Source organism: Heterodontus francisci, chromosome 20 (genome assembly GCF_036365525.1).
Source record: "Heterodontus francisci isolate sHetFra1 chromosome 20, sHetFra1.hap1, whole genome shotgun sequence".
In the NCBI taxonomy this organism is placed as follows: domain Eukaryota; kingdom Metazoa; phylum Chordata; class Chondrichthyes; order Heterodontiformes; family Heterodontidae; genus Heterodontus; species Heterodontus francisci.
In genome coordinates this window covers 73,333,907-73,344,964 of record NC_090390.1, presented here as the reverse complement: position 1 = coordinate 73,344,964, position 11,058 = coordinate 73,333,907, and the positions used below count along the sequence as shown (strand labels likewise).

Here is an 11,058-nt window from a genome sequence, read left to right as displayed (position 1 = left end):
TGAGAGAGAGGGGGAAAGAGAGAGAGAGAGAGAGAGGAGGGGGAAAGAGAGAGAGAGAGAGAGAGGGGAGGGAAAGAGAGAGAGAGAGAGAGAGGGGGGAAAGAGAGAGAGAGAGAGAGGGGGGGAAAGAGAGAGAGAGAGAGAGAGGGGGAAAGAGAGAGAGAGAGAGAGAGGGGGGAAAGAGAGAGAGAGAGAGAGGGGGGAAAGAGAGAGAGAGAGAGAGGGGGGAAAGAGAGAGAGAGAGAGAGGGGGAAAAAGAGAGAGAGAGAGAGAGAGGGGGAAAAAGAGAGAGAGAGAGAGAGAGGGGGAAAGAGAGAGAGAGAGAGAGGGGGAAAGAGGAGAGAGAGAGAGAGAGAGGGGGGGAAAGAGAGAGAGAGAGAGAGGGGGGAAAGAGAGAGAGAGAGAGAGGGGGAAAGAGAGAGAGAGAGAGAGGGGGAAAGAGAGAGAGAGAGAGAGGGGGAAAGAGAGAGAGAGAGAGAGGGGGAAAGAAGAGAGAGAGAGAGGGGGAAAGAGAGAGAGAGAGAGGGGGAAAGAGAGAGAGAGAGAGGGGGAAAGAGAGAGAGAGAGAGGGGGAAAGAGAGAGAGAGAGAGGGGGAAAGAGAGAGAGAGAGAGGGGGAAAGAGAGAGAGAGAGAGGGGGGAAAGAGAGAGAGAGAGAGTGGGGAAAGAGAGAGAGAGAGGGAAAAGAGAGAGAGAGGGGGAAACAGAGAGTGAGGGGGAACAGAGAGAGAGGGGGAAAGAGAGAGAGAGGGAAAGAGAGAGAGAGGGAAAGAGAGAGAGAGGAAGAGAGAGAGGGAAAGAGAGAGGGAAAGAGAAAGAATGAGCTGTGAAAGAAGGAAAGAAGGTGGCATGAGGCCGAAATGCAGCCATGCATCTTTCAGGAAAAGGTGATGCCTAACCCCTCTCTGCCATTGCAGTTGTGCCACCTTCCCCATGTCCTACTTCCTCCTTTGTAGCCGCTTGCAATTACTAAAAGAAAAAAAAAAAAGAGGGGTGTGGAGCACTCACTTCGGCAGAATGAAAGAGGTCCCTTGGCATTCTTGCGACACTGTAACCCAGTTCGGGGAGTGACCTCATGGCTTGTTTGGTCAAGTGGGAGGACCTCTTCTTGCCATCGCTGGGGAAGAGGGCCTCCTGCCTTTCCCTTGCAGCCTGGAGGAGAATCTGGAGGAAGGCCTCACTAAACCATGGGGCCACCCTGTGTCTAAGATCAGGCATCCTGCGGAATCCACCTCGGAAGGTTGTTGGGGCTGGGGGCGGTGGTGGGGTCCAGAGTCAATGCAAAATGAGCCACAGGTTTGAGCAGCGAGCTGCAAATGAATGCAAGGAAGCAATGCAAGCAGGGCTGGCAGGGTTTTAAATATGGTGCCAGCACCTGCTCTGAAGTCATCTGATGCCATATTCAGTGACTCAACTGCCACTGCCACCGCCCCCCCCAAACCCCAATCCATGTGATTGGGGAGCCCCGCACCTCCATTATGCAGAATGGATGTCCATTGTGAATCGGGTTGGGGCAGCCGCCCACATGACAAAGGGAACAGCACCCATTTCCGGGCCCTCTGCCAGGACCCGGGGCGGGCTCACTAAATTCAGGCAAAGTAGTGCATTTTACAGCCAATTAAGTACTTTTGAAGTGTGGTCACAGTTATACTGCAGGGAACATGGCAGCCAATTTTCACACAGCAAGGTCCCACTAAAAAGTAATGTCAAGATGACCAGATCGGTTTTATTTATTTATTTATTTATGAAAAAAAGAGAGATGGTGGTTGAAGGACAAGTGCTGGGCAGGAAACTGAGGTGAGTCATTAAGTGCTAACTGCAATTCAGTATGAATAAGTAAATAATATGAGCAAGAAACCAAAAAGGGAGTTGGGAAGTGAATCTCGGGTGAAGGTTCACCTGACCATCTGCCATCACTGCAGTGGGAAAATCCATGGAAACCCTGGAGAAATATCTAGGGTTTCTACAGCTCTTTTGCCAACTTCACATTGAATGATTGAGGGAACCCCCATAGAAATTCAGCACCCCCCCCCCCCCCCAAATATGGGGACAGAAGGGTTATACAGCTTCTTGGTCAAGAAAGAAATCTCGTGGATTATAGCAGTTACATTTATGACCTTTGAGCCCAGTGCTCGATTACAATAAGAAATGCAAGACCTGTATTGTACTACCAGAGGGATAAAGTATAAATCAAAGTGATTGTACTGTTGTTGTGACAGGCATTGGTCAGGCCCCAGCTGCAGCACTCTGTATGCATCTGGCCATCTAATCATCAGAAGGTGTAATTGTCCCTGAAAAGGGTATCCAGGTCTGCAACAAAAATGGTTCCACTTACAAGGAAAGCTGAAAAATAAGAATGGCTTGCTCTGGAAAATTGCAAACTTAAAAGGTGACCTAATTTAAAATTTCAAAGATTTTGAAAAGGATTCAAGCCAGTAGTGGAATGGGTCGAAATACCACAGGGCAAAAATTTAAAGTGACGAAGTTAGGACAGAAAAAATTGAATCTCAGCACTGGATATGTTTCTGAAGAGACAAGGGCTAGTTTTCAACTTGCTGCCCAGATATAAAAATAGAAATGAAAACCAGGGGGGTTTTAATTAAGGAAATGTCGATCCACAATGCCAGTTTCATGCCTGGGCAGTAATTTGGAAATCTAGCCCAAGAATTTGATATATGGTGAGAAGGCAGGTGGATAAGATGTAAAGGGTTTGTTGGGCCTGAAGGCATGTTCCTGGTCCTAAGAACGTACACAAGAATATCAAAAAATGTTATGAATCACAGTTAAAAGAACTCATCATGCCTGTCCAGTCCATAGTTTCTCAAATCTAGTTGAGTCAGTCCTCTGATTCATTTCTCTAGTATATTTGCAAAACTTCACAGACAATGTAATTACAGCAATCAAATCAAGTCATGCTGACAAAAACTCCACGAGGATCCCAGTATTAGCTGGCATGTGTGGAAATGAAACTGGAGTGCCTTAGAAAAAACTTTTACTTTGTGCATGGAGTAACAGTTTCAGCCACTTTGCATTTTTTTTTTTTTTAATTGTTTCTCTTAAAAAAGATAAAAACATTCACATGGATTAAAATACGACATTGGTACAGTGAAAACTTGTTGCTGATGCCAAAAGAACAGCATGGCAATGAAGTCTTACAAAAACAGTGTTCCAGAAGTTGAAAATATCCCTTTAAAAATAAAAAAGCTACCACATCACCACAAATGTGGTTAGACTCAAAAAGGTAGAATGTTAATGATAAAGACAACTCAAAAGAGAAATCTTGAAAAGGTAAACTTGTTCTACACATGAACTTTAATATTTAGTCAGTTTTATTTACAATAACAGCAAGCAGTTAGCACTTTTGGTTTATCCTTGATCTAATGTACAGACCATCCCTTACTCCAAATATCTACTTCCTACCCAGAAGGAGGAAGAAACTTGCTCCGCAACCTAATGGTACGCTCCATAAGCTTCTAAGAGGTACTAGCAGAACAATCAAACTTAAAACTATTAAAATGTTATTTCACTGCTTCATAGTGTGCATGGTGACAGGGTATTGGGTGCTTAACAGTGTACAAGGAGAATTAGATGGAGGATTTCCACATCTTGAAGTCAGGAAAGAAAAATGAACAACAACAATAGAATATCTGAAAGGAAACAGGAAGAATGAGCTCAAACACTGACATCTAAAAAGACAAACGGCTGAATTTTATCTGAGACACGCCGGTCCTGCCATCAGGACCTGAAGCGGGTACAAAACACGTCGGCAGCAGGAGAAGCTGGCACTCAGTGTCCATCCAATTAAGTTTAATGAGGCATGACACCTGACCAATTGAGATCGGAGTTGGGCCCAAAGGTGAGGGGTGCGGCATCAGCTGATGCCTTGGCAGGTGCTGGCCCCATCTTTAAAGGGCTGCCAGCCCTTCATTCTGTAGACCTGGGAGAGGAGGTGGTGAGAGAGTCAACATAGATATGGCCCAGGTGGCCCCACACTTCCCTGATGCCTCTCTCCAGGTGTTTCTGCAGGCTGCAAGGGAAAGGAGGAACATTCTGTTCCCGAGCAATGGGAGGAGGAGACCTGGGAGCCAAATGGAACAGGCCAGGCTCCAGAAAGCAGTAGAGGTCAGCAGTCGTGGGGTAATGCCACAGACATCAATCCAGTGCTACAAGCAGCTCAAAAGACTTCATCCGGGTTGCAAAGGAGAGTACCTTTTAATGCCTTGATCCTCTTGCGTCTTGCAACTAGTGGAGTAGGAGGGTGCGTTAGGAGGAGAGGGATTAACCCCCCCAGATGTGGGCAAAGGGTTAGGGATACATGCTAACTAACTGCACCATGGTAAAGTGGCCCAGAAAGGAGCCCCTCATCATAGCAGAACTTCACGAGGTTCCTGGAAAGAGGCCACATGCAAGAGGCATCTGTGTGCCCCATCAGTGGCAGCTGGACTGCCACCAGCCTATGTCTTGGGATTATTTTTGCTCGGTGAACAACAGCTTCCTTCCCTCTGTCTGCAGGAGATGATAGCACACAGAGAGTGGGCCAAGACCAGCATTGGGCTGCCCATTCTTCATGTACTAACCCCAATGGAGGGCAAGGCCATGGAGTTGGCTAGACCTCAGAACAGCCGGACAATCGCGGATGGAGGGTTGAGGCACCTTCCCAAGACAGTCAAGGTTGCAATGAGGCACATGGCTGCACCTGCAGTGATGCAGCCATGCTTCTGATCAGGCATTTGGTCCCCAGAGAGGTTTGCAATCTAGGATGTGTGCTATGTCGGGTGGGGAGGCCCTTGACCCTTACATGTCTGTTCTCTCATGCAGGTCAAGCTGTGTCAACTCAAACAGCCTCCAAAATTGTGGGGGGGGGGGGGGGGGGGGGGGGGAGCCGAGGAAGGAGCCTCAAAGGGTCCATTGTCACCTCATACTCCTGGAACCTCCACCAGCACAGATACTCGCACATCGGTGGGTTGGCATTTGAGTTTAGATCTGGGTACACAACCTGGTGAGTACAGCACGGATGGCCCAAGCTGCTGACAGAGGGCGCACGACACCCCAGGGCCACTGACAGTTGGAGGACTGTGGGAGGCCAGACCTATGCTAAGTCCCAGACTCATGATATGACTGGTGTCAGCAGCATTACAGGAAATGCTGCAACTGCAGCGCAAGGTCAGGCAACATCTGACAGAGATGCCAGAGGTAATGTGTGCCCAAGCGCAGATCATGGAGGAGTGCATCCAGTACTTGAGCTCAGCATTGTCACTGTAGTGCACGAGTGGTGTCCTCCATTGAAAGATTGGCAGCTCTGATGGAGAGCCACATCCACCAGAACACTGTCTGCAGGACATTCATGCAGACCTGCATACCCTATTCTTAACCATGGGCACAAGGCAGCAGTGGTAAGCTGAGAGGGGGGACCCAGATGCTCCTGATGCAGGCAGCTTGTCCTCAGCCCCTCTGCCATTGTTGCCAGATTCTCCTTCATCCCTGTCAGAGGGTGACTGCTTCTGTGTAGGAGGCCCTCAGCATGCCTAAGGCAGCCAGAGGACAACCACCAAAGGGCAAATTCTCAGGAAGTGCGCACAGAGCTGCAGGATCCTCTTACGGTGGTTGCAGACCAGTTGTATATTGAGGGAGTGAAGCCCTTCCTGTTGATGAAGGCTGCAGGCTGGTGTTCAGGAGCCTTGATGGCCACATGCATACAGTCAGTGACATCCTGCGCCTTGGGAATCGAGTGATAGCCCTGAACTCGATGAACCTCTCACCTTGAGAGTTGGTATCTGTGCGCAAGCACACATAGCTCCTGAAAAGGGCATTGATGACCTCCTTGGTGCACCGACGTACTGTTGACTGTGAGATACCACACATGTACCCAGGGGATCCCAGGAATGATCCAGAGGCATAGAAGGTCAGTGCCATGGTGACCTTCAGGGCCACTAGCATTGAATTTCCACCGAGTATCCTGGGGCATAACTCATCTTGCAACATAGCGTAGAGGTCAGTGACAGCCTCCTTGGAGAGACAGTCTTCATTGGTACTACCTCGGACATCTGCAGGTAATGGAGCCTTGACTGTTCGACTGTGTCTGGGAGGTACCTCCTTCTGCATGAGGGAGCCCCCTCTCTTTCTCCTCTGCACCCTTCTCCACTGACTGAAGGCTGCTGCTGACCCTCCTGCGCTCACAGGTTGTTGTGGTGCTGCTGCAAGTGCCTGGCCCTCCCCTCCCGCTCTGCTGCGGCTCCTCTTCAATGGGGTTCCCAAAGCCTAGATGAATGAGGCCCGATAGGTAGTCCTCTCCCTGCCAGCGGCACCCACCCCCTTCTTGACCCCCACTTGAGTTTTGTCAAGGTGACACTTGCCGTTGCCCCCCTTGCAATGGCCCCACCCTCCTCCCCGCAGCTCAGATACTCTTTCCCTCACTCCTTGTGCGATGCCCTCCCTTCGTCTCCCTGCCAGGATAGTTGGCCTACCGATGGCCTCCCCTAGCAGGCAGCCACGTTCTCTTGCCTCCATGTTGCCTCCTTGAAAGGAGGCAATCCTCTGAAGCCCTATGAAACCTGTGCACCATTTATAAAATTGCTTTCAATTGGCATCTTAACAATCTTAATTACCTGCCCACCACGTCACCATAGGAACTCTGCCCTCCATCTTTGTTGCCAGCGATAAAATCACGACTGGTCGTCCGATGTGTCCCATCCTAATTTTATTAACCCCCCCCCCCCCCCCCCCCCCATTCCCATCCACATTGTTCCCATAAGATTCAGCCTAACAGATAGCTTTTGCTTCATGACTTATTTTCATACTCCATGAAAGGTGTTAGTGCTGGAGAGTAGAATGAGTACTTCCCTTACACGGTCTTCATTTTCCATCCTCCACGTACGCCTAGTCTTGATTTTAAAATTCTCATCTATAAAATCTCTCCATGGCCTCGCCCCCTCCCTATCTCTAATCTCCTTCAGCCCCAGAACCCTCCAAGATATCTGTGCTCCTCTAATACTGGCCTCTTGTGCATTCCTGATTTTAAATCATTCCACTACTGGTGGCTGCACCTTCAGTTGCCTAGGCCCCAAGCTCTGGAATTCCCTCCCTACACCACTCCGTCTCACTTTACTCCTTCAAGACACTCCTTAAAAATCTACCTTTTTGACCAAGCTTTTAGTCATCTGATCTAATATCTCCTTATGTGGCTCTGTCGTACTTTGTTTTATAATGCTCCTGTAAAGTGCCTTGGGACATTTTACTACATTAAATGCTCTATATAATTAAAGTTGTTGGAAACATTCTCGGAATGCCACGTGATAGGCTTTATGATCATTTTAACATTGGCACATGGCAGCATCAAATAATAGCTCCCCACATGGCTGTGTATAAGAGAGCTGGTGAAAATGAAATATCACTATGCACTTTTCACAAAGCCTAAAGAAATTGTTGGATGGGAGCACATGTGGAAAATGTTCCTTCAAATAATGGAGACAACCCTGCAAGATACAACAACTTGCATTTACATACTGCCTTTAACGTAGTAAAACATTCCAAGGCACTTCATAGGAGCATTATCAAACAAAATTCGACACTGAGCCACATGAGGAGATATTAGGACAGGTGACCAAAAGCTTGGACAAAGTAGGTTTTAAGGAGCATCTTAAAAGAGAGAGGTGGAGAGGTTTTGGAACTTAAAGCTTAGATCCTAGGCAGCTGAGTACGTGGCCGCCCAAAAGGTATAGCAATGAAAAATCGGGGTTGTGCAAGAGGTCAGAATTGAAGGAGCACAGAGATTATACAGGTTTGTAGGAGTAGAGGAAGTTAGAGATAGGTTGCCAAACCGGACACGTTGCGAATTAGGATTGGGGCAGCAGGTATTTGGATGAGTTTAAAGTTTAAAGGAGGGTGTAAATGGGAGATTATCTTCCTTCTGCATTCTGTAACCTCCACATATCACTGGAAATCAATCAAGTAGTATTCAGGGAAAAGAATAGAAAGGCTCCTGTGGGACAGCAGATAGCTCAACTGGTAGGACAAAGTTGCCATCTGTGGCAAGATGGTCAATCTAAACAGTGAAGTTTAGTAAATGAATATAAGTTACTCCACATAAACATTGGATATGTGTTTTGAGGAAAGCCAAGAGCAACCATGGAATGGGAAGAATTATTTCTTTGGAGCCATCAGGTTTCCTTCCAAAGAGATGGTGCCAGTTAACAATGCACTCCGCTATCCCAAAGGAGATCATTTAGGGCCAATATGCTGAAGTATATAATCTAAATTAACATTCACGTAGTACTGACAGAGTCCTACATTGTCAAAGGTAAAGTCCTTCATGAAATGTTTTGATAGATGTTAAAATCCATTGGTATTCTTTGAAGACCAGAGAATGCTTCGACACATCAGTTGCCATATGTACATGGATGACACTCAACTGTACCTCACCACCACCTTTGACCCTCCATTGTTTCTAAATTGTCAGATTGCTTATCTGACATCCTGTACTGGATGAGCAGAAATTTCCTCCAAATAAATATTGGAAAGACTGAGGCCATTGTCTTTGGTCCCCGACACAAATTCCACTCCCTCACCACCAATTCCATCCCTCTCCCTGGCAACCGTCTAAGTCTCAGCCAGACTGTTCACAACTTTGGTGTCATATTTGAACCAGAGATGAGCTTTCAACCACATATCCACACTGTCCATAACATCGCCAGTCTCCGCTCTGCCCCAGCTCTTCTGCTGCTAAAACTCTCAATGCATTTGTTACCTCCAGACTGGACTATTGTAACACTCCCACATTCCACCTTCTGTAAACTTGGAAGTCATCCAAAATTTTGCTGCCCATGCCCCAACTTGTACCAAATGCTGCTCACCCATTACCCCTGTGCTCAATGATTTATCTCCTGGTTAAACAACTCTTCGATTTTAAAATTCTCATCCTAGTTTTCAAATCCCTCCATGGCCTGGCCCCTCCCTATCCCGAATCTCCTCCAGCCCTACATACCTTGAGATAGCTCCACTCCTCTAATTCCAACCTCTTGAGCATAGCCAATTTTCAGCTTTCAGTTGCCTAGGTGCTGAGCTTTAGAATTCCTTCCCTAAACCTCAGTCTCTCTACTTTGTTGCCTCCTTTAAGATACTCCTTAAAACTCTTTGACCAACCTTTTGATCATCCGTCTAATATCGCCTCATGTGGCTCTGTCATATTTTGTTTTATAATATCCCTGTGAAATGTCTTGGGACATTATATAGTGCCCTTAATGTAATACAAATACAAGTTGCTATTGGTGCTGTATTGGACAACATCACTCCCTCAATTAATATCACCCACAAAAAAAACTGATAATCTCATGAAACTTTGCTGCATACCAAATGGCAATTCGGTTTGTCTACAAATTGTAAGGAGGTAGATAGAATGAAGGTATTACAATTACTTGTTTGAAATTAAAAATAAATTACTCTCCCTGACAGATAGCCCACATGTGCCAAGAAGAATTTAGAGTGCCAAACGAAATAAGGCTGATTGGTGACTAACTAGTACAAAGGTTACAGTAATGTAATGAAAATCCTTAGTCCAGCTCCATTGGCAGAAGTGCAGCACAGCAGGTTCCATGCATCGGAGTCAGCCGTTGTATCTGGGCTTAGGATGGAGTCACTTAATTTGTATTCCAGTGGCAGGTTCCTGAGCCACTATGATAAAGAGAAGAGATGCTGGCATACTGCTTGCTCCACAGCAGTACCACAAGCCAAAAGAGCAACCCAAATCAGGGTGAAAAATTACCATCATGTCAGCTTTCTTGGGTTGGGGTGAGATAAATGAGGATAGGTCATTTTCATAGCTGAGTACACCTGCATCCCAGGTTCATCCAAGAAGGTCAATGAAGGGGTAATTGAGGCCGAAGAAACTACCTTCCCTTGGCTCCACTCCTTGACATCAGGACCCTGTGTGCAGTAAACAAAAAAGGTTCACCCTAGCCCAGGCCCCTGTACAAATTTCCAACCAGCTAGATTCTGAGCAGAAACCAAACATTCCAGGGTCCTGCCAGAATTCCTGCCTCTCTCAGGTCTCCTCTGCCTGCCTTATGCTGCAGGACTACTATTGAAGTCAAGGATTTTAAGCAGCAAAATGACTACAGGTTTGAAAATCAGACCTTTCACAAACAAAGCAGGAATTTTGATAAATGGCAGCACTGACAAACAGGAAACCTACAGCAAAAGCCAAGAGATGCACAACATACTTCAGAGAGTCATACCTATTCTATTTTTCTGGATAAGCATTCTTTGGAGCCAGGAGTAGTAAGAGTTCTCCGTTGACTCAATAGGCATCATGATTTCCCCTATCCCCACATAGCACATTCCAAACTCCCACACCCTTCCAGGAATTACCCAAGGACAACAGCTAGTTGGCACTAAATTGCACTTTTCTTTTCAGATGCGCTGACTCTGGTGGCACAGCCAGTGCTAGGCAGCTCACTCACAGTATGCTGATGAGGCCTGAGGGCCAATTTCTATCAATCACTGGACATCTTGGTTTGAGTGCACGCTGCTCATGCATTTCTAACTAATAGAATATAGAAGTTGAGATGTAATGGTGAGTCTATATAAAACCTTATTAGTTGGAGTACAGTTTTGCACACATTATGGATTTGGTAAGTCACTCATCAAACTTGGTCTTCCGTTTCTACTGGAGTAAGTTAAGTCAGGTGTAATTCGGGCACAAGTGACAGGATTTCTGGGACAGCAGCTCTCATTATTCTGTAATTTCCATAAATGCACCACTTTGTAGTGGGCACAGCTTCTGCCAGCACCTAGCTCCATCAGAATTTATCATGTATTTTTAAAGCAATGTAACTGTAGTACATGTGTTTTATAATCTAAACTCTAATCCCATACACTGGAAATGCCCAACATTTGCCCAAAATAACAGAATTTTAGGCCCTTTGTCTTCGACTGGTTCTATAACCAATCAAAAAATGTAACATTGTTAATTCAGGATAAACTTATGTTCTTTGACATTTTTCTAAAAGCTATGGGAATTTAAGTGTTTTTTTTTCCAGCAGCAACTTGATGTACATTATTGAAT

General features: G+C 46.3%; 1 protein-coding gene across 2 annotated transcripts in view; it reads right to left on the bottom strand.

Moving 5' to 3' along the window:
- cusr (Copper-only SOD repeat protein) overlaps positions 1-11,058 on the bottom strand; it is a 196,554-nt gene that overhangs the window by 164,099 nt on the left and 21,397 nt on the right. The gene's annotated exons all lie outside the window — the stretch shown is intronic.